The sequence below is a fragment of the Anas platyrhynchos genome, chromosome Z (genome assembly GCF_047663525.1).
Source record: "Anas platyrhynchos isolate ZD024472 breed Pekin duck chromosome Z, IASCAAS_PekinDuck_T2T, whole genome shotgun sequence".
Classification (NCBI taxonomy): Eukaryota; Metazoa; Chordata; class Aves; order Anseriformes; family Anatidae; genus Anas; species Anas platyrhynchos.
This window is the reverse complement of record NC_092621.1, coordinates 11555661-11580727: the sequence shown is the minus strand read 5'-3', so window position 1 is coordinate 11580727 and position 25067 is coordinate 11555661. Positions and strand designations below refer to the sequence as shown.

At 39.7% G+C, this 25067-nt stretch overlaps 1 long non-coding RNA gene across 1 annotated transcript in view; it reads right to left on the bottom strand.

Moving 5' to 3' along the window:
• Positions 1-19249: 19249 nt before the first annotated feature.
• Positions 19250-25067, bottom strand: part of LOC113840273 (uncharacterized) — a 69839-nt gene continuing 64021 nt past the window's right edge. The window contains exon 5 of the long non-coding RNA XR_003493048.3: positions 19250-21017. This is a non-coding gene — a long non-coding RNA (uncharacterized lncRNA). The remainder of the gene's footprint in view (positions 21018-25067) is intronic.

Sequence of the window (25067 nt, the reverse complement as noted above, 5' to 3'; positions counted from 1 at the left end):
ACTGAGAAGCCTTAAATTATTTATGAAGATTACAGACATCACCTCAGTAAAAATAATAGTAATAATAATAATGATAAAATATTGCTGCTTTGTCCTGGTATCTCTAGGACGCGTTACTTATGGCTTGATGAAAATGCCAGATTATATCAGGGACAAAATTTACCTGCAAAGTGATTGTAATTTGTTTATTGTTTTTGTATCTACTATAAAAGAGTCTTACCTGCGAATGTGGTTGTTCCTCTATTTCTGGGGAAGAAAAAGGTCTTTCTTCCTGAAAGAACATAAACTGCAACACTTGCTACCTCCTCTACAAAGATTTTATATCTGTCTGAGAACAAATAAACTTCCTTTAGATTGTTCTAAACAATTTCTCTACTTTTCCACTAAACTCTTGGATGAAGTGGTTTGTCCATGGCCATTCATGGCCAAGACCTATCAAACAGAGACAAGACCATCAACCTGCAGAAATGAAATGAAGAGTCACTCTTTCTGCTATCTTGTGAACTCAGTTATTTGAAAAGGTTAAAAAAAAAAAAAAAAAAAAAAAAAAAAAAGGAAAAGGTGGTTTTCAAGTTCTTTCACTGCTACATCTAAGGCCTCTTGACTGCTGAAGAGAAGAGATGCCAGAGCCAAATGTGCCCTAGCAGCTCTCCATGCGCTGCTTACTGGCACATTCATCCTCTTTGTGGGACCCGTGAAAGGATGAAACTGGAGATCAGTTGCATGTGTACCCTATGAACAGAGGTGATGCTACCCAGCATGGCAGGTGCTCCTTCAAGGTCAAAGAATCTTAGGATCACAGAATCATAGAATTGTTCAGGTTGAAAAGGACTTCTAAGATCATATAGTCGAACCTTTAACCTAGTACTGACAAGTCCACCACTAAACCATGGTACTAAGTTCTACATCTACACGTTTCTGGAAGATCTCCAGGCATGGTGACTCAACGACTTCCCTGGGCAGCCTGTTTCAATGTTGCACAACCCCTTCAGTAAAGAAATTTCTCCTAATATCCAACTTAAGCCTCCACTGGTGCAATTTGAGGCCATTTCCCCTCATTTTACCACTTGGTGCTTGGGAGGAGAGCCCGGTCCCCACCTCGCTACAACCTTCTTTAAGGTAATTTTAAAGTACAATGAGGTTTCCCCTAAGTCTCCTCTTCTCCAGGCTATGCAACCCTAGTTCCCTCAGAGGGTCATCATAAGACTTGTTCTCTAAGCCCTTCACCAGCTTTGTTGCCCTTCTCTGGACACGCTCACGCACCTCCATGTCCTTATTATAGCGAGGGGCCCGAAACTGAACACAGTATTCAAGGTGCGGCCTCACCAGAGCCACATACAGGGGGACAATCACTTCCCTGTTCCTGCTGGCCACACTATTCCTGATCGAAGCCAGGATGCCGCTGGCCTTCTTGGCTGCCTGAGCATGCTGCTGGCTCATATTCAGCCAGCCATCGACACCCAGCTCCCTTTCTGCCAGGCAGCTTTCCAGACACTCTTCCCCCAGCCTGTAGCATTGCTTGGGGTTGTTGTGACCAAAGTGAAGACCTGGCACTGAACCTTGTTGAATTTCACACAGTTGGCCCTTGGCCCATTGGTCCAGCCTATCCAGGTCCCTCTGCAGGAGGATCAACATTTACACCTAACCTGGTGTTGTCTGCAAACTTACTGAGGGTGTGAAAGAACATTTGTTCTGAGCTCCACTTCCCATGATGAAATATTATTTTCCTTCAGCCTTAAGCAGGGGGTTGGAGGATTAGGCCTAAATGAGTTATTTACACAAAGGGATAACTTGTGGGTCAGGTTCAGCAAGAGGTATTAGAATAAGCAATGCAAGACTGCCACAAGTTTGAATAAAACCAAATATTACTATACTTTCTGGGAAGAAAATAAACACCACCCAAGAGAAAAAGTGGTCAGAAATCAGAGATGTGTTTGACCTGAGTTGTACATACCACAGTGTTGTTGCTCAGGTCAACATTCCCACTGAACAACTGGCCAGAACAACACCACTGCTGAATGCAGTCGCCGCACTGCTAAGCCAGCCACAAAATGCTGGGAACTCAAACAATAATGTTCTAGCACACTGGGTTAGTTTTGTTCCCACCCAACTTTCCTATCTCTCCTTTCACTTTATTATTTAAGGATCTATTACCAGGGGTTTGCACAGCAATTTAATCACACAAGGCCTGATCCTGTGAGGTGCTGAATACCTTCAGCTAGCGCTTACCGCACATCACTGGAGGAATGTTTTGTCTTTGGCTGCATTTTCAGTCTGGCTGTTTCCCATGTCTTTTCCACATATGGTGGTGCTGCATGATCCATTTAAAGGGCACCTTCGCTGTTCTTTGTATTCCTGATACACAGAGTTATTAAAGTAATTGATTTAGTAAAGTATCTGTTTGAAAGAGGCAATTAAGCACATTCATAACTTTAAGCACAGAGAATATTTCCATGAAATTCAAGCCTACAAACAAAAGCTTTCCAAAACACTTTGCAAAACAGATGGATTAAATTAAGTGCTTGCAATGACAATGAAGTGCATGTCCAAAATAATTTGTCACCTGACAGTCACCTGTAGGGAGGACCACAACAGCTCTTTAATGGCTTTGTGCATTTTAGATTCTCCAAGGACAGAAGCAACAGGTCCTTGCCCAGATGGTCCTTTTGAAGCATGGTATAACCATCCACATGGTTCTCCTCTGCAGCTGAAGCAAACACCTCTTACTCACCACTTACCTGCAGCTTTCCAGCAGATAGATCCTGTCACAGCAGTTAGTCACAGATGTTTCACTTTTTGTGTGATATTTGACAGAGAAAATAAAATAACATCTCCTCAGACAGACCTTCTCTGCATTTTATTGGAAAAAAAGAAATAAGGAGAAAAAAAAAAATGAAGCAAAATATGCTCTTGATGCTTCTTGATGAAGAATTCATCCTTAAGAAAGAAAATAAGTGCAGTCAATCCTATTTGCTTAGAAGTCAAAGGATGAGCAATTAAACTGAAACTACTGTGTTTATTAGATTGGAGCTAGTCCTTATGCTTGCCCTTTGGCAAGCTACCAAAAAGTCTCATAGCTGTAAGTGTTCCACGTACTTTGGGAGTCTGCTTTTGTGCTTAAGGATACCATACAGGGCAAAGACTTCCTAAAGTCTAACTAAGAGCTGTAAAATCATTAGCTGGGCATGTGTGCTGAACAGTATGAATGCAAACAGTAGTGTTTGCTCTTAGTGTATTTGCATATCTCCTCCTGAGACCATGAAGATTCAAATTCAATCAGTATTAAAATCAGTGTTGGCGGATCATCTGTATATTAGTATGTTCTGGCCTCAGGTGCAGGGAGGTGTCAAGCTATCTTTTTAATTAAAATTAATTTATTGTGTTTTCATAGTCTGGTAGAAATAACAAATGTCTATATTAAACACAGTAGTGTTTAATGAGTAACTGATTACAATGTCTGAAATTTGACAAAAAAATAGTTCATGGAATAAGTCTTCCAAATGAATTTCTAAAGTGGATGTTAATTTTCCTGGCTACAGTTAAGAAAACAAAATTTAACGTTTACCAAAGTTGCTGACAAAATACAGCTCAGTGCAAAATCAGATTTTCCATGAATATTTGTGATAAGTGATTGATGCTTTATATTATTACCATATGCAGTAGTTAAACATTTGAAAAAGCAAACTTCATAAAGAAATAACATAGAAGATAATATTTAATTTCCATTTGGAAAAATTTAAAATTTTTCAGATAAAAGTGATCTATACAAGGAGTGAGTAGATCATGTAAACATGAATCATAAAAATGTTCATAATAGGGTGGTGCAAAGCCTTTAATGAAAATTATGGGAGTGTTTGAAACTAAAGTAATAATCAGGATTACAAATGATATAATGTTTAAAAATTATAGTACCATATGTTAAGTACATGCAGGAAATATTTTGATGCACTTTGAAAATACAGACAACAAGCAGGTAGAAGTCTACAAAAAGTGCCTGTTTTCCCTAAACTATATTCTTACTGGATCTGAATTCCACACAAGCTAATTTTATTTCCAAAACTATAGGAAAAGTTGATTTATATTGAGGCTTTGATTCCAAACATAGCTGATAATCACATTTCACCTCTACATTACAGTGGCTTAGTTTTAAATGGAGTGTGGGGGAAAAAATAAAATAAAAAAATAAAAATCTTTTGGGAGAATTTTGTCTTGGTTGTGCATTAACATTCAACATTTCCACCCAAAAGGCGAAATCTTCTAGCCTAATGCAGACCTAATCCTCCTAAGTCTCTTGTATTCAGTCTTTCATTTGGAAACAAGGGCATGTAACATTCATTACAACTAGAGAAGAAGCTGGACTGGTACATTTGTATTAGAAAGGATAACAGCACAATTTATCTAGCTTTTTCTCTTCAGGAAAAAGGTTCAAAATGTGCTCAGGCTATGACTTGTCATCGGAATCCAGGAGAACTGAGTGGAAAGAGAAATGTCAGATCATCTTTTAATGACTATACATCACTGGTGTTGCAAGCCCATTCCAAGGAAAACAGAACAGTTTTTTAGAGTAGTGTGTAGCTGAGTGGCACAGCTTTGACTATCAGTCTTTTTAACTTACTCTATCCAGGAATGTTTTCATCTGAGTAACAGTCCAGTAGCTGTATTCTTTTCAATGTACTATTAAGAACACACAGGGCTATAAATTTCATGGCTATTAGTGCTGAATTTGCCTTTCTTTGTAGACTATGAAGATTTGGAGAAAAATAATAAACATTTTTTAAAAACACTTTTATGCTGGGAAATGTATTTTTCTCACAAGATATATTCCATATGGTCCTTTTTATTCTCCTTTGATGATACCTGAGTTTATATGGATGAACCAATCCTATGCAAGGTGAAATCTTGATTTGAGTTGGATTGATTTGAGTTGGACCGAATCCTATGTACACACCCATCCCTTGGAACTGAATGCTTATTTAGAAAAAAAAAAAAAAAAAAAAGATATCTTTATCTTTCTTTGAAGCCTGGAGTGACGGGAGTTCTGACGTTAGTAAGGAGAGTGGGGCTGGGAGACAGCTGTTGGACTGACAAAACTGAATCAATGAAACTAGTTTATGAAGTCTGGCAGCCCGGTGCCATTTCCTCCAATGACAACAATGATACAACAAACCTGTTCTCTTCCAGGAAAAGAATGGGAAATGGGGAGATGCAGAACAGTGGTGGTTTTTTTGTTGTTGTTTTTTTTTTCCTTAATCTTTGTATTTGAGCTGGCCAGATGGCTGTCTGGGCCAACAAAGTGACATTTGCACAGATGAAGCTGGGAACTATAAAGAAAATTACTTTTATACCATTTACACTGACCTGGAAATTGATTTATTTTGGTTTAGATATTCTGCATTAACCTCAAGGAAAAGTTTCCAAATACATATATTGGAAAACCAACTGCCTAATCCTCCAATGAGTGAAGCCAATTCAAATGTTGCTTGAGCAAAGACAAAAACCCTGTGCTTGCCTAGGTTTCATCTGGGTTGGTTTCACAGCCTGATCCAAAGCCTGTTGCAGCCACTGGAAACAGCACCACTGCACTGCTCCAGGCTTTATGCTATTGATCATTTTGTCATCCAACAGTTCCTTTGCTAGTTTGCTGCAAACAGAAATTTGGTCAGTGGGACAACCATTACCTTTTTTCCTAGAAACTAAAAGGTTCTACTGCAGGTATGTCAAGCCTGGGATAGCACGTTCCTATCAGAAGCACAAAGGTAGATGCTGCCCCAGATTCCCTATATTTGCTTTTACAACATTTGTCATGTTTCCCAGACCTGAGACAGAAAGAGTCTGTCTGGCCATCCCCTGTTAAATCCTGCATTTGCAGGGCTGTTACAAGGAAACTCTTTTTCACATTGAAACTGAGAGCATTTCAGCAGTAGTCATTAAGTAATAAAATAAAATAAAATAAAATAAAATAAAATAAAATAAAATAAAATAAAATAAAATAAAATAAAATAAAATAAAATAAATAAACACATATCATCACTGTCCTTTCTTAGTTTCATTTTCAGAGATGATCCTATGTTTAGCAGGGTTGCGGGAAACAATGCAAATAAAAACAGCACAAGAAAGGACAGTTCGATCTGCCACCAAAACAGTGGCATTTGAATTGCTGTGTAAAACATCAGAGATTTCAAAAAATCTTAAGTCTTCTCTGAAAGACACCAACTCCTGCAAAATTCTTGCTTTTTTTTTTGCTTTTTTTTTTTTTTTTTTTTTTTTGTCCACAGTTCCATGAACTGCACAAACTTAAGAGAAGGCAGAGTTTGCGGGATGCATTTATCTGATAAAGGCAAGGAAAGAGCTGCAATTTTCCCTGCTGCATGAGGTATACCACTCCTCCCTTTCTATACACTGTACTTTTGAACTTTTGCTAGCAAGAAATTTAAACACAAAAACTCTTTCAGGTAGCACTTTTTGAACTGTACTGTGCAATTAATAAATTACTATTCATTTCCGTGGAAGAGCCTAGAACTCATATGGAACAAAACTGCATATGTGCACATAATGTCCTTAATAAAATCCCTAATCTCAGATGAGTATAACCTACAAATTATTTATAAAATTCCATATGATGCTCAAATATATCTTTTATGGAACTGCTCATTTACAGACATAAACCTCTATATTAATGACATTTAAATGGCAGACCCTGTCCCTAGACATACCTTGTGTGTAGATTCAATGGAGTTATACTCTGAAGATAATAATCATGAAGTGGGACTTCTGTGCAGGCAGAAAAATTTCTTAGCTTTTCATAAAAAGTTGGCTTTTTATAAAGACCATTCCTGCTGTCAAAGTTAAGCTCTGATCCAGAAAGAGTCTTGAATACCGGCTTAACAGCTAAGCCCCAAAGCAGACTCACTGGTTTCAAATTCAGATGTATTCTAGGGGTGTTGCTGAGTTGAAATGGAAGATTGATAAGAACTTTTAAATTTCCTTTCTTTTGTTTATATATTAACAAATAATCATACCTTAAGACTATACAATATTAATTTTAAAGTACATTTCTTTCTGCCAACATTCAGTTTATAGTGCTCTACCCACTTGTACTGTATGTCAGCTATTTAAAATAATTAGTCAGAAGAAACAGAATAATGTGCAGGAGAAAATTTCAGAAGGAAGAGATTAGGATTTACAGGCCTTAAAAGAAAGTAAGGTAATAAATATAATGCTACTAACCAACCACTTATTACTAAGGCTACTCAGGACCTATTTTTCCTGGAACAGACCCAGGCACTGCTCAATGCTCAAAGCTATTTAGAATCCAAATTGCACCTTTCAAACCTCACCTTTTCCTCTGTGGGTCAGTTCAAAAACATTCATGCTCATTTTCAAGAATGGGAAGAGACTAGTTTACAGAACACATCACTAAAACTTTTGCCAGTCTCAGCATCTTCAAAAACTTTCAGAACTATTTTGACATGAGCTATTTAATGTACCCTTGAGAACATCTCCATCATACCCATGTATATGGAGTGCATTTATGCATGAAATTACTGGTGAAAAAAGAATCACTGCCATTCCCACACCTTTCTCTGCACCTACCTTCTGTGACATATTTGTGGTTCAATTCCAAATATCCAGAATTTGGAGAGAAACTCATGAATACTAAATCTGGACCCTTCATTTAAAGTTCAGTGCACTTCTGAAATAAAGCTGGGAAAAGTATATTTGAATCCCACAGGTGAATATTTCCAATTCTAGTAACTTGAACCAAGTCTTTGTGAGCAAATTGCTCTGCAACCTCACATTAGATTAATTACTGATGCTTTTGAGAGGAAATATTGTGTAGAACTGAAAAACCTACATGCTAACATACAGAAGTGTTTGAAACAAAATCAGTGCCAATCTAGTTGGTTTTAGGTGTATTTTGCTGTCTGATTTGCTTTACAAAACCAGGTTTCACCAAAGTGGATCTTTTGCTTACATACACTGAAAATTGCCCTGAAACAATAAAACGGCCTTTCCCCCAAGGTTTCTGACAATAATCAGCAGTCAGCAGGAGGGAATGTCTCAAGGATGTTGAAAGGTATGATGGTTATTGAAAAGCCTGATGAGTTTTAAATCATTGCCACAGTGGATGTGCTTCAGAAGATGCTGTAAACTATTTTGATTACAGGCATCTCCCGTTTCAGACCACTCTACTCTCACTTTCTTAGTAAACAGGCAGTGCAGGAAGCCTGCTTGAACTGATCTTTTTCTTTGCAAACTATAATACCCTACTTCAAAACCTCAGGAAGGTAATTTCAAAACTTTTCAGATGTTCAGGAACCCAAACTAATCCGCTGAAATCTACTGACCTCACATATGGAAAATAACCAAGTAGGAACTAATGTGTATATCCTCTTTGAACTTCCTCTTACAAATTTCAGACTTAAGAAAAATCTGAAAAGGAAAAGCATTCTTTCCTATAAACATTAAGCTTTACAATACCATTCGCTTTCCGTTCTCAAATTAAACCGGAGCCCACATTTTGTTATGTTTTTAAATTGTCTGCAATAATAACACCTTCCCCCTTTCTAACAAGTAGAATGCAAACTGTACCCAGGACCATAATGTTTGGGGTTGTTTTAAACCACTTAGGAAGTCTGCAGAATCTGGACTCCCACAACTGCTTTGCATTGAGAAGAGAATTAGGCTCCCGAAAGGACACAAGAAGTCTTTGTTTTGGGTTGTTTAAGATGCAGAACAAAGGAAACCCTTTGACAACAAACAAGCCTTAACGGTCCTTAGAAACAGCAAGGGTGAAGTAATTTGTCTTTTACAGAAGAAAGGAATAAATCTAGTTGCATTCCTCAAGTTTCCTATATTATTTTTTTCCCAGGCCCTACCTGACATGTTCCCAAAGTCACAGGGGACTCCATCCCAGAGGAAGCTTAGCACATTCAGTCTAGGCTTGTTCTATCCATCCTGTGAAGTGTTGGGAGCATTGCACACTCAAACGCATTACACACTTCCAAAGTCCAGCTTCCCAGATGTCAGTGTCCTGGTAACTCTCAGCAAACAGTTTTTCCTTCCATAATGCACAGCTTTCTCCTGTTCAGTATATCTTTTGCTGAATACATCAGTTTCCAAACAGCTTTTTTTTTCTTCTTTTTTTTTTCCTGAAAGATCAAGCTTTCATTTTTTGTTTTTTGTTCCACTTGCTGAGAGATCAGCTGAGTGTCCTGATGTTTCTCGGCATCATATTTCCATTGTTCTGTGAGAGCTTTAGCTGCTTTCTTGTCTCTGGAATTGCTCCTACACTGCTGAAATGAGTGGGAGTTTTGCCACTAAAATGTATGGGAGCAAAAACAGAACCTCAAAACAAGGTAAGCTGCATCAAGCTCAATTTGGTCTTCTTTCTGAGCAGATAATGCATTTCCTTTCGTATTAACTGATTTTATCTATAATATACATTCTGATTTCAAGCATATAATAGTGAAATGCACAACATTGAACCCGTATAGGCTTTTCAAAATCAATATTGTTTTCATCAGATAAATAATTTAAAAAGGGAAGCTTACAAGTTATTATTAACTTCCATCTCCAGAACAGTATTTCAGGCAAGTGAAGAACTCTGCCATTTACCTTGGAAGAGCCTTTGAACCAACAGCTTTTAAGAGTATATAAATCCATAAATTCATCCACTGTAATGCAAAATTCATCACTACATCACCTTTTCTTTCTCTCTCTTTTTATAGGAATTAAAAAAAAAATGCATTTGTTATGAATAGATGGAACCACGGTGAGCTGCTGTGGCAGAAATGCAGTGGAGCATGGAGGGAGCCCATTTGCCTTCTGACACTCCCCATGTCAGGTACACATGGCCGGAACAGATGGGCACGATTCCTCAGGTGACTAGAAGTGCTGGCATGGCTCTGCACTCCCCCAAAAATAGCTGGCGTTGTTCTTGACCTCCTCACCTCCCCTGCAAACCACAAGCTGCCTTTCAGTATATGTTTCAAGAAGCAAATTAACGCTTTCTCCAAGATCTGAAGACAGACAGCCCCAGCACTTCTAGAGACTCAGGGCCTAGTCTGTGGCCAACCCTCACACAGGCACCTTTTTCCATTCATAATGATATATAAACAAATATTCATTCGTGTGTCTCTTTTGCAGGCTCTGTGACACTGATGGAGTCATGAGATAAATCCATCAGAAAAAGGCATCTGTGTATGCTTGTCATGAGAGCTGCATTGATGCAGAGTGCAGGGCAATGGCCTGAATTTACAAAACTGACAAAGACTGAAGGGAACAGGAGAGGAATGGCACCACAGCTGCCAGTTCTGTCTCCTGTACTTTCAAAATATCATAAGGAGTCAGTCTTCAAGAGATCAGGAGTCCTCTATGTCACAAGCTGTGAGAGAGCCAGCAATGATGGACAGATGATACTTTTTGTTTTTATACACTTTTGGTAGCAGGAAGCCATGAAAAATTTCTCTGTGTAAGATTAGATGACGCTGGAATGCAATCAGCTTTCTGAAGATGAACAGGTAGAATCTGACAGTCTTGATATATGTCACCTCCGGACATACACTCTCTCACTGCCTACAGCTAATCAGAGGCTATAGATAAGATCATTCCACAGCTGGATTTCAATCTCGCCTCCTTGTCCAGGGACAAGCAACAGATGGACAACACACAGTGCTCAGAAAGCCACAAGGGTGCACACAGAAATATTGTATTTTCCAAAGCAGATACAATTTGTTTGCCAGCCTCAACAATTTCATAGTAATTTTAGGATCATCTGATCACATCAGCATTCTCTGCACTTTATGTATGAGGCAGTAAATTCATTCTGCACTCTGGATGCCATTTAGCTGGTGGGTTTGTAGGATCTCATGTAATTATTTAGCACAGGCTTCTGCCAGAGGCTTGCTGATGATATGAAGCCTCAAACCATATTTTCTGTTTTGTTACAGAACAAGATCTTTGTGGGTACAAGAAATGTAAGACTGGTCATGCTCATGCTGGTTTACTGAGAAAAAAAATCTGTTTAAAATCATGTAAATATAGGAAGTTTACAAGATTAAAAAGTTATGGGAAGCTCTGCTGTGCCCAGACAAAGTCAAGGAGTCCCACATAAACCTGAGTGTTTTGGGATACCACAGTCCTTTGGTCAGCATCCCATAGCATGAGTTCAGCATAATACAACACCCAGGTCCACCCAGCGTGCCAGGACTCATCAAAAGCACAGTTCCCTACTTCTTCACTTCCTACAGTCACCATTTAAGATTTTAAATACTAAAAACTAAATTATATGAATGAGCTTTTCAAGACAAATTAATCCCTTAGGTGTTCTCTGCTGCATGGACCTGCAAACAGTAGTGTAAGGTGAGAATCTGGGGCTCAAACTCACCCCTTTTTGTGATCTGGACAGGATAGAGGTGGTTCCCAGGATCTGGCATCACACTGGTTTCATTTTGCCTTCTGTGCCCCTTCCTGGCATATTCATAGGCCCCCAGGTAGGAGGTTTTAATGCGATGATGTTCAGCTCTGTCAAAAGAAATGTCTGTAACTAAACGCTATGGTTCACTGAGTCCTTTCTGCTGATTATTGGGTCTGAAGATTATCATGCTTTAACTGAGCATTCAGGTTTAAGTGTGCTTTACTTTGAAACCTTATACCACTGATCTATTTGTCTCTAACTTTTTAGCAATTACAACCCAATTGCCTTTTAGTAAAATCTCATTTAATACCGACAGCTCCTTCTTAAAGTATCAACAGGGAGTGGGAGCATACTACCTCTGCTACTCAGCTGTACTGGCTTAATTATTTCTGAACAGTGAATGTCAGCAGCCATCTACTATAATACACATCTAGTCAGCTTCTTTTTTAAAGTCTGATTATGTACAAAACATAATGCTGGACTTTGCTTCTCTGCATTTTAGTCAAATTTTGCAAAACCTACTTTTGATGATGAGCAGAGTAACTCTGTATTCTCAGATGAGGAATCTGTCAGACTCTTTCTGACAATGAGAGTAAGCCTTATCAACTAGCAAGAGTCTCTTATAATAAGATGTTCTGCATCAGTGGACAAAAACCAAATCATCCTCTCAGGGATTCAATGTTGAATGTGCATATCTGAAGTGATTTGAACAGGGGCAAGGAAATGGGAACAGAGCTCTCAACATTTCTTCAGTGTCGATAGATTATTAATAACATCTTGCTCCTACCTGGAGATTCAACCAAGAGTCTAACTGAGCCACATTGACCTCAATTGTTCAGTATCTCAGATCATGGTCCCCAGACACATCTAGACACAGACACAAAGCCAGAGCTAAGCTGTAGGTGTAGGAAACTTTTTTTAACCTTTGCCAACTGCATTTGTCATTATACTTCCCTTTCTCTTACCCTGCCTCAACCCTGGAAAGCACTGTTAATATAAACAGCTTATTTAAATGTATTGCTTGCTTAAGGAAGAAATCACACATTTTTAAGTGCCTAGATCTGGCTTTTTAGTTTTCCCAGGCTCCTGGAGAGGTGTGGTTAGGTTTTACAGATCTGACTAAGACTAACAGGTGCCTGGCAGTAAGGTTACACAAATAGAGTCACTCTATGGAGATGAAGAAACAAATTTTCAATTTAGAGTTCAAACCAGCTGTGATTGCAGAGATCTCCCTCGACATCTCTCAAAACACCAAGTTGGACTCCTTATCAGCACCTGAGCTGAGGGAAGAAGAAAATGAAATGGGGTCTAGTGGGTATTTAAGGATAGGTGTACCTGCATAACATAATTACACATTGCTATCTTTATCTGCAGTCTGCAGATTTTACTGTATACTGACAGAAATAACCAAGGACCATTGATAATGTCCTATAGCCACTTAGAAACAGACCAAGAGCTATAGCCTGTATTCACTTTTCTTCTGTAATGTGACCTGTATTTCACCAAATTTTAAACCGGCCAGTTGTCTGTCCTTCTTCACAGGAGAGTTAAGGCATTCACACTCTTGAATAAAAGGGGGTTTTATGGCTAATGAAAAGCCACTCTGACCTGTAATGTTTCCAAGGAATCTGCCCCCACAGGATTTCACACAGAAGCCAGAAAGAAGCACTCAATTTTCACTTTTTGTGGCCTGGTGATGCAGCAGTGACTGCACCATAGATTTGTTTGCCTTCATTTTGCAGTCACTGTCCCATTCTCAGTGAACCATGGAAAGCAAGTAGCACCTCTGAGAGTCACTGAAAGGACAGGAGGAACTGTCAAGCTTTACCCTACCCCCTCAGGCTGCCGTATGCCTGACCTCCACTGCCTCATTTGTTTGTGGGTAAACTCTGCAATTCATTTCCAGCACTATCAGACTTGGACTTCTGACAAGCATTTGCCTGAACTATTAAGGCAAGATCCTGTTGATTTTAGCAAATTTCCAGCCTTGTTTTTCTTGGCATCATGAAGAAGTCCTACCAACAGTGGTGATCTGATACCATCTCTGAAACATCCCTTGTTATCAGAGAGCACTAAAGTCAGTGTAGTTGTACAAAGGAAGGTGCTTCATCTCCCTGTCTCCATCCCAGCTTTTGGAATAATTTTCATGCCAAAGGTAACAAGGAGATGCATAGACAAAAATGCATCAACATTTGCTTATAGCATTCCTACATAGTTCAGCAAACTATTCTCTTTGTTTGTAAAGAAACACCTTGCTAAATGATGACAGCAAGAGTTATATCATTTCTTGGATCAGCTGAAAATTATACTTTTTTAATTCACACTGCAAGGTGTAAATGCACATGAATTGAATGCTCACTGGATCTACTTGATGGCAAGGACAGAACAGATCTCACCTAGAGCAGCTCTGCAGGGAAACAACATCTTGATAACAAAGGTTTCATCACTGATTGCGTTCATGCTTATCCAGCTCTACTCTGGTAACAAAACCTATGTTTCTGCTGTGGTTTTACTCATATGAGACTAGCAAAACACATAGTTCTTGGACAAGAAACACCTAGGAACATGAAGTGATGCACCTAGCCTTAAGGGTTGCAGGAGGAAAATTCCTACTAAAAATTTCTGGCCTGCTGGGACAAGCTCCACATGAAGACAGTGGGGTAGATGAGACAGGACTTATCCCTTTATCTGCCAAACCTCTGCTGCTGACAAACACAAATGCAAAAGCAAAAACCATCTGTACCCCATGCTGTATTGTTACGACTGACTGCCAAAAAAGACACGTTGTGATTCACTGACTGAGGGATTTTTCTGACATACAGTAAAATGGCTGGTGGCATTTTATTTTTTTTTTCCAATTAAGAGACACTGATGCTGTGCCTGCATTGCTAAATAAGGCAGAGTCAGTGAGCGAGCTTATTGCTGGGCTGCTGATCGCCTGGGCTGACTCTCCGTCAGCACGTCTCAGCCCAACCATCCCCTCTGGGATGAGAGCATGGGTAAAACCACTCCTTTTGTGGCTCCCTCCCCTCAACACTTTCCCCCAGCACCCTCCTGGAGAACTCAACACCCCCAAGCACCCTGGATGCCCTAACACCGTGCCTGCGATGCACACCTATACGCTCACGCAGTACAGGTACCCACCCGTAGCCTGTTACACACATGCATTATTTCAGAGCTGGAGCACAGCACTTGACCTGTTTTATTTAGTGGTATGAAGGTAACTCAAGTATCCTGTCTATGGGACCAGGAGAAATTACAGTTAGAAAGCATGCTTCATCAAAAGAAATCTGCCTTCTTCCTGCTCAACTTGTTCTTCCTAATTTCAGTAGATCTTCGTAATTACACATTCATATAGCACTTTCAAAAGCACCCTACTTGCTTCAACTGCAAAATTTGCTACTACTTTCTCTAGCATTTGTTACAAAAATCAGTTTCATTCTACCTCTGTGTTTTGGCTCTTTTCTCTTCTTTTCATTTCCTTTTATATATATATATATATATTTATATTTTTTTTCTTTTAGTAATGGAATGTATGCATTCAGCAACTACAATTTGATGCCACAAAACCTACCTCTTCTATGATTTTTAGCACATAAACTAAGAGATGAAAATCTAAACCCAACACAGTTTGAGGACAAAAATGTAGGAGTTGTATATTCTGCATTTTTAAGCACCATTCTAGATGATCAATTTAACCTCAGCCAGGAGTTAGTCCCACTTCTCTCCAGAGGTTTGCAAACATTTTGACCTGACATCAGACATCTGCAATGTGCCATGGCAGTGCCTGTGTGCCAGACTCCTCGAGCCTTCAATTTTTCATTAAATGCTTGAGGATGAATGCCTAAAAATCCTACTATCTAACACAAAGGGGTTTTGCTCATCTGCTCTCTCAGCGTCAGGAAACATGAACAAAAATTGCCTTATGTGTGAAAAGGGAAAGTAGAAAGGATTTCAGCTAATTAGAGGCAGATCCACTCCCAAGCCTGTTCTCTGAGCTCAAGTCATTTCTAATTATAAAATTCCTCAAAAGATAAGAACTGTCCTGCACACAACTGAGTGCATAGTGCCTCCTATGACCATTGAGAAAACACAGAACAGACTTTGAATTCATCTGGGATTTTGGGTGAATAACTGTCAGAGAGAATCAGAGAAAGGTCTTACAAATGGTTTGGAAGGTCAAAGGGAAAAGTGAACTCCAGTGTTGAGGAGCATGTGCAGGAAGAGACGTCTCATTATAGAGACATGACCTTGAACTATGTCTGAGCATTCCTTGCTTCCAAACTAAAACTGACTTCCTGCTTATGAGTGAGGAGCGTTAGAGAAAAAGGACAAACACATAAACAACTGCATTTCCTTCCTCTTCCCCCTTTCTGGTATTTCTGGACTTGAAGTGCTATTTATTTTTGTTCCTGTTGCTGTGCCAACAGGTAGCAAAGTTGGGATCCAAAAAGTATGAAGGCAGTTCCATCTCAGCTTATTTACGTATCGCCCAAGAGCTTAACTGAAAAGCTTCGGATAGACTACAGAATGGCAAAGCAATAAGGTTTTTGTTGTGGTTGTTGTTGTTTGTTTTCTTCTGAGGAGTTAAGTATAGCTTGACATTAGGTTTATTTAGGCTGCAGATAGTGCTATTAGAAGCCAGGTTGCTTAGACTCCTCTCCAATTCAATAGTAATCCAATTCAATATTATTAAATTAATATTACTTAGAGGTCTTAAAAACAACAACAACAAATGACAGACAACAACAACAACAACAAAGGAGTTCAAAGGAGTGAACAGAGTTCACAACATAAGAAAAGGAAAAGACAAACTGTCTTGCTTCTTCTGCTTCAGAACATGAAGTATGAAGAGGCAAATTTTGGCTTACAGAGCATTCATGTCATTCAGGCATTAATACAGGACTACAATGAAAATCAGGATAGAATTTTGTCAGAAGGGACTCAAGAGTGTCTTGAAGTAAAGAACACAGTGAAGGAGATGTTTCAGAGATTTTTAATTTTTTTATAACATAGTGGAGATTTGCCTGATACTACATTGATTTAGGGTAATGAGATTCATTGCCAACACCCAGGGAATGGACAGCATTTTTCCAGCAGCACAACACCAGAGACTCACTAGTCCATTAGCACCATTTAAAAATAAATAAATAAATAATAAAAAAAAAATGAGAGCTTGCAACAGAATGGGAGCAAACAAGCCTTATTTTTGTCTATAGCCTCGGTGGGGCTGATGGGGAAACAATCTGTTTTCTCTGTAGATGCACTTCTGGGATCCCCACACTTCCTTTGGATATCATCCATTTCCCTCCCACCCACCCCCCTTGGAAATTAGGACACCTTGTGAACTCCTTCGAAAATATGGAGGAAACTGTTGTGAAGCTTGCTGGTCACAATCCAGCTTCTGCATTGGAGGGAAGCTAGAAAAATGCCTGGTGTATAATCAGGTCTGATTTTAGAGCCTGAACTTATCATGCTTACTTGAAAAAACTTCAAGTGAATGTGTATTGACCACAAAAATAAGGCCATTACTCTGAAAGAGACAAGTTACATTTTACCTCAATATCTCTGAGAATAAAAGGCTATATAGATTTTGGCAAGCAGAGCCAGATATTTGTGAGTGTCTCTTTAAATCTTGCTTAATAGATAAATGACACTTGAAAGTACGTTTTATTGCAGTTGGCATTTTACCTAAGGTCATAACAAGTTGCTTCTCTAGTAAAATGTCTTTTTTTCCTAACCACAAGGATATAACTCAGACTCTTGGATTTATAAAAATAAAAATAAAAACAAAAATAAAATTAAAATGTTTAAGTGTTAAAGCAGCCCTCTGGGAATAAAAGTAGGATTTCCCATCCAAGAGAAAGCAGTCACTTCAGTGTGCTGAACTGGCAGGACACCAAGGCCTGTAGTACTTCCTACAGACAACTTTCCAACACAACCCTTGAAAGAAAAACTCACTTTTTCACCCATTGAGGTCATCTATGATAACAGCAAACTATAAACAAAAGGAAAACAAAACAAAGGAAGTCTCTTTGCAATGACATGAGCTGGTACACTATTAACTGGGAAAGAATGAAAATAAAAAGGCAGCATACAAGCAGATACAGGCTCTCTGCCGTGCAGAACCTTGCACCCACATTTTCACAGCATGATGCATTCAGCTCCAGAATTGTTTCCCATTGAGCTCTCTGTGAACAGTGTCCAGGAGGAAGGGGCTCTTTGTTTTCAATAAGGGGAGCAGAATCTGGCCCTCTGTAAAACTGTTTAGATCCAAGGATTTGTCTGCAAGCAGAAAATCACCTTAGCTTTTAGCCAGTTGCCATCTGGCAGTTCATTTAGACCAGGGCTCCCTGTGATCAAAATGAAACATTCAGTCTCAGCCTGCTTTAGCAATTGCTTGCTGTATCTTACAGCTGTTGTGCTTTTTGGGTTCTTGTTAGGCTTTTGGTTTTCCTGTGTAAACTTGTATCAAAACAGTGCCAGTGATTAGCAAGCTGCAGTACCTGCAGAGTGGCACATACACCCGACATGCAACAAACTCTTCCTGCATGTATGCGTTACACCTTTTGTTCAGCTCACGTACTTGAAGCTTTAAGTTCTGCCCAGGAATTTGTGCACTCTGAACTGCAGCATACACTTTCAGGGAACTCCTTCCTACTGTATGCATGCATCTTTACAAGTGTGGCCAACATAACAAAGGTAATTAGGAAATGAAGCCAACTGGGTTTTAGGCACCTGGCCAACACCAGCACTGTTGAAATCCCAGTAGGTGTTTATCTACAACCTGCAGCTCCTAAACACCTTTGTAATCTGTCACTATTTGTGCCAAAGAGAATATTTTGCTGAAACACTGCAAATACACTGGTTTGGTTCATAAAGTTAATGTACACATAGGGTTTTATACCCACTGGGGAGCTGCAGGAGTTCAGGCATTACAAAGCTATCCCCACTGTCTGGCCCAGGAGATAAGGGGGCAGGTTCCAAAAATTTTGCCTACAAGCATGAAGGCAGGCACAGGCAGCAAAAACTATGGCAGCACGCATCCATGCTCTACTGCTGTGAAGTCCAGGAATCCTGTTCCAGGTAAAATCCAAATTTCATGCAAGCAAATTTGCTAAGAAAATACATTGAAGATGTGTCTCAGGCACACAGGTTCAACAACAAAGCACTTTGTCCCCTTTCTGAATTCCTTGCAAGCAGTTGTGGGGACAGTGCATATAGTCTTGGCTGCTGATTGGCACCAGGCAAACCAAGAGCTTGTCCAGCTTGTGTTCAGACAAATTGCCACATGAAAGGAAGCAGATGAGCTGCTAGCATCCTGGCCTTTTGTGATATAGATGAGGAAAGGAGGTCTTCTAGCATACTTCCCCTTACCCTGCAAAAGCCAAATGCATGTTCCCCATGCCTTCATAAGAGATAACTAGTAGCCAAGCAATTCTAGAATAAAATTACAAATCCCAGATTGTTTCAAACCATCAGTGAACCTGTCCTTGCCACTACTGCCCCAATAAGAAAATGCTTAACCACCTATAAAGAACAAGCTGAAAACACAGTCTCTCTCATTAACATTTTTGATGTGATGCCCATTTGGAGTCAGGAGAATGCTGTATAATTCTCCAGACGAAGGAGAAACCACAATCATTTGACTTAGAATGTTTCCTTCTTCCCGTAGCTCTTGTGTACATTTCTTAGCTCATATCCCTAAAAAGTTTTTGTTTTTGTTTTCAATACCTACATTCCCCTTTACCTACCTACCCTCCTCATCACGTAATGGTTTTCCTTTCTTAACTTCCCCTCTGGAGGATGGTGCCAAGAATGCACTCCCTGCAGAATTCATAAAGACTTTTATTTTCATTTTAGGTTTTTAAAATCTTCTATGGCTGTACATTCCAGTCATATACATTCTTTACACCCCTTCATTATTTATACTGAGTCCCAGTTATTACTGAACATTTCTTTTATTCCCTGCCATAGACTCATGTACTTTTGATTTCTGTGGAAAAAATGAGTGAGGTCTTCAGAGCAGTTGCACTTGATGGTCCAGATTGCTCCTGTTTTCTTCCAAAATCACCCTGCAGTTTTGTCTTTTGGTCTTTTACTGCTGGATCTTCACTTCGTTACGGTGTTTTTTATGCACCATGGTATGGGAGAACATCTGGTGTAGAAATTCATCTTCTGAAGATCACCTCTGAAGACAGCAGTCCTGATTCAGTACTCCATGTGGTTCCATTTTGCCCCAGGATGCTACAGTCTGACCAGCAATTCTGAAAACCTTTTTTCCTGATGGCTGAAATATTATCCATGCTTTACCTTTAACTTACAGTAAGTATTGGTAAGGAATTTCCAAAGCCATTAATAAAGAAGAAGCTTTAAATGGGTTTCTACAAGCACAGAGAATCTCACGTTCTTAATGTCTTCAAAATTTACCGATCACTGATAAAAAAATAAAGGTAATATCAAAGTTATGTCTGAAAAGGTATTCTCTAAAACAGGCAAGTTGAGGTGTATATGTTTGTCTTGGTCAATGAAATGCTGTACTTTTGTAATTCAGCCCATACTTCACTTTGGGGATGGGAGGACATGGGTGGTTAGAGTGATGGAGGAGCACACCACTCCATGTTGGGGTGCTGGCTCCAAAAAACTTTGCAGATACTGATTCTGCAGTTTTCTACAGTCTCTCTCGCAAGATCCCTGTGTTTTCCAGCGCTGCTGAAGGAGCTGAAAGGATTGTGTCACCATGGGCAGAAGTAAATTTCCAGAGAAGGGTCAGCCATGGGAAATGAGAAGTTTTGATGAGAAACTTGAGAAGTGGAGTACTAAATGACCTTCTGTAAGAAGTTTTAAAACTTTTTAAAACATACAGTTATTCATTAGAATACATAAACATATACACATACAAATATAGATATAGATATATATTTTTGACACTGTCTATATGGGAAATCTGTCTTCCCATATATACCTGTCCAATCTCCACCCTGTATCCCTCTCTCCACCACTGTCTATCTGAGCAAACAGCATTCTCACGCTGTATCACCTCCCAGATTTACCCAGCAGCACAGGGCAGATTTATGTAGGTATCACCCCATGGACAGCCTATGCCACAATGGTTACTCTGCAGTAGCCATGTAGGAGAGGATCCAGATCCCTCTGTACATTATACATTATACCTCACATTCCTCCTCCCATTATGGAGCAGTGCTGGCCTGTCACCATGCACCACAGAGCAGGAGTTTGCTTGGACCAAACCCGTGAAGCATCCAGCAGACATCGCCCCAATGGCAGGAGAGGGCTCACAGGATGCAGCTCCAATGATGTGGAGGGCACTGGCTGATGATGCCTTGGGATTTTCTTGCACTGAGGGCAGTTTTCCAGCAAGAGGGGCACAGAGCCAAACCTCATGGTGCAGAGGACTCTGCCGAGGACTCAGTAGGAAGGGAGGTCCTCCCCCAGACCTCTGGGCAAGACGTACAGTCTGTCCTCTGGCACCAGGAAAGGAAAGACGAAGGCACCCCATCTCCCACTCTGACGTTCATGGTTTAATTTCAATGTTTGTGTGTTCCAGGTGATTGTTATTCCCCCCAGTGTTTGTAGCCTTAAAAAAAAAAAAAAAAAAAAATCAACTTGAGAAATACTAAGTTAATTATTGTGGTTATTCAACATGCCTCAGAAGGGAACCACACTCCCATCACTCTAGTTCTTCTGGCTGCAAGTCTGTTCCCTCAGCTGCTTTGAATTTTCAGATGGTCTTAGCCAATTATGAAGATATAAAATGATGCAAGGACTGTAAACTCTTTTTACAGAGAAATGAAGTGAAATGCTTGTTTCTTCTACAGAAGAAGCAAACAAAAGTTTGGGCACTTGCTTTACACTGAACAAATAAATGAGGTACAGTGCATCAAGCCTTACTATATTTGAAATGTGTCTTTATAAGGTGTAAGCAGGAGATTGTAAACTGACTTCCCTTGCTAAAATTCCCAAGTAAGAATTTTATGTGGCTTGTTATTAAATGTTTAGTCTGTATAAGATGAAGGAAGAACTGAGTCCTCCCAGATTCTAAAAGTGACATGTAAAATGGATGAATCAGTTTATTTCTCATGCGTCCTGAAGTGATCAAAGAGCACCAAAAATGAAAGAAAAATCAGAACAGAATCATTTAGGATAATGCTATAAAACACCCTTCAATTCATTACAGTAACCTTCCATAGTATGCACATGAGGAAAATGCCATGGTCTTCCTGCAGTCATACCTGTCAGATACTGCAATTAGCATTATTAGTGTCTCCACACAAGCTGCCACAGAAAAAGTCCAGTTGTCTTTCTATGTAGAAAAGGAGCCAATTATTATTTAATATTCTGCTTAGACTTGAACCCCAATAAGTAAGAGGGCCTGCTTTTCCACATCATTACGGTTGGCTCAAATACAGTGCTTTTGTACTCCATCAGAGCCTGGTTTGGCAGGTTTAAAATAAAATAGAGCAAAATGTGCTTGCCTAATGTGCTTTTTCTCTGATTTTTTTCATTAGCTTGGGTGGCCACTTGTCAGTAGGAGGCAGCAGGAATAATAGTTTGGTTTGTTGGGAGCGCATTGTTTATAAAATGTTCTGAATTAGAAACACATCTACAGATTTGGATGGACATGATTACAAACTAGAATGCATGTAAAAATGTTACCCCAAAGGGCATGTTTGTCATTTGTATTGAGACTGGTTTTGTCCTTTACCACATGAGTTAAGACAGGGTTTTAAGTTCTGGAATTACACTCATCAGCTCCACAGCACATGGAATGAGAAAGCCAGCAGTAGTAACACTGTGCTTGGCTAATAAGCTATAGGATGAAGTAGTAGAAGATCACCTGAACAGAAAAAATACATTCCTTCTCACCAGCCTTTGTATTCCTTCTTCTGTCAATAGGTCACAGCCTGGTGTGATCATGTAACTGTGATAAGCCTGTGCTTTACTGATATAAGTATGAGCAAAGAAAGAGATGTCAGGAAACTCATGTGAGTTTCCTACAAAAATCAGCCTTCTTTTTTTTAGATCTATACAGTTTTAAATATTAGAATGGCTTTTTCAATATAACTGAGTGATGACCATTGGGTGGATGGGAGCAACACTCCCAGCTGGCTTTCCTGCTGCACTCCCAGTGCTACCACCACTGCCGGTCCAAACCACAGCGCTTAGATCAGGTGTTCTGCAGCTGCTCCTTCAGCTGTCTGGCAAAACCTCACCCATGAAGAGGCACAGATCCCACCTGTGCCATCACATATCCTGTGCCCATCTTGGGCTTCTCACTGCCAGCCCTGAGTAGATCCAATGTAGAAAGCAGGTGTAAGTGCCCAATGTAAATTTGTTTTTAGATCAGCCAAATGCCCAGGCAGATAACACCCTCCTTGAAAAACACCTTTCCACATTCTCTAGAAGAAAATATCTTAAAGTTTGTTTTGAGATAGTATTTCAACAACATTCTGCTGAAATGAAATGAGAAATGTAGGCATGTATATGCATATATTTTTTCTTCTTTTTCCTTCCTCAGAGCAAATAAATCAAAGCCCCAGTTCTACCTAACACTTTTATTTCTGCAGTACAGTTGGCAAAGAAAAGAACAAATAAGGCCTCCCTACAGTTATTTGTACATTTTTTAAATGACCTCCCACGTGTAATTTATAATATTCATGAAAATTACCCTGACATTTTCCTATTCATTTATTAAACCCCAGGAGACCATTACAGCTTCTAGCCACTCACACAGAAAGTCACACCATTTCTCACACATTCCAAGTGGAGCCAAAAGATGCTGGCAACCCATCAACTACAGAGCAAGCCTGTGAGCATATTTCTTCCAAAATGTGTTTTTCTTACATTAAGATGGTGTGAAGATTTCTAATTCTTGCAGAGAAACAAAAACAGTCTGTAAAAATTCAGCAACTTGGTAATACTTCAGCATTCTGATCAGAGTCAAAATGAAAACAAAGAAAGGAAGCTAAGTAACAGCAACAGCACCTGCTGTCCGAGGTCCCCAGCAGTTATACAATCAAAAGGAATAAGCAGATCCCATCCCAAGCAATAATTTTCAAAGCAGACCATTGAGAAATGAAAAAGAAATACGGCATGCATGAAAGGCACCTGTCTGGCATCAGCAACAGAACTGTAAGAAAGCAACAGGCAAATGCTTGTGTTTCAGTGAAACACAGGAAATGCAAAACAAATATAAAAATACTGTCATTGACAGATGGGTGAGAGTTACAAACATAAGAGAAACTAGAAAACAAGGGCTGCACAACTAGTACACAGATAGATATAAATCAAGAAACATATTTTGACACTACCAAACAAGACACAAAGGAGGGTGACAAAGATTTCTTCCAAGCATCGCAGATAGCTCAGGTCTCTGTCAAAAGCTTGCAAGAAAATTTGCCTTTTGTCAGTATTTTTTTCTTTTCTGCTCTTCCTGCTCAACAATACTAGTGACAGTAAATTGAAGGAGGAGAATAGAAATTATTGGGCACAATATATTCATTTTGAAGCAAGGAGATTATGCTGTTCAACAATCTTCTTGTCAAAACAGCCAAGAATGGAACCTGATAAATAAAAATTATCATTTTGCCCTTAAATATGGTCCTTCCACATCTTTGCAGGGAGTGGGACACCGTGAATTATGTCGGGTATATTTTACTCTATTTATTCCTGACCTTTCATTTTACTACTTACTAGGGACTGTTTTTCTTAGGGTCCTGTTGCAAATGTATCTGGATGTACAGCTCAGTGAAAAGAAGAATTACCAGTGGGTTTTACCTGCCTGTACTCAAGCTTTCCTTCTTCTTTTGGCTTTGGCTGGGAAGGATCTTGTGGCTTAAGTGACCAATCTTTCACACAGAAAGGTCACTTGCATGAGGGACAGCAAGCAAAGTGCAAAGCAATTTTTTTGCCGAAGGGTTCAGGAGTCTTCAGGCTGGCTGGAACACCAGCACAAGCTGGACCCCAGGAATAAGGTAGGTGGGTGCTAGGACTTGTCTGTGTGTTGCTGGCAGTGGTCAGTGCTCAATGATCTTAGCAGGAAATATGGAGACTATGAAATTGAATATGTACTGTGCTTGTCAGAACCACGGTGCTTAGCACACAAAAACCTCTTAAAATCGCAAAAGTGCCTCAAAACTTCTTCATAAACCAGCACAAGAATAGAGTACTGTGTTCCCAACATTATGGATGGAAAAACCTCACAGAACAAAGTCCCAGCCCTTATCACAATTGCTTCCTGGTAGGAAGCAAGGCTAAACAGAGCCCAAGGCCAATCGAAGCCTGCTTGGAAACCTTGTCTCTTGTTGCTCTAGGTATCAAAATAGGAAGTAAACAGCTTAGGAACAGTGCTGAGAATGGTTTGGAGGAAGTACAGTTTCCTCTCCATGCACTTGCTAAATTTGCTTATCTTTCATGCTCTCAGCATCCCCCCTTTACTCACTGCAGTCAGCAAATGCTGCAGAGGCCTTGCAGAAATGACCTAGAAAAATAACATTTATACAGAAATCTACTGACAACTCACATCTCTGAGAAGCTTTGCAGTGCTCTGCCTGAGAACAAGGGCTTGGAGAGTGCTGATTTAGTGGGAACAGCAGCATATCACAGCCCTCAGACCTTCTCTGTCCAA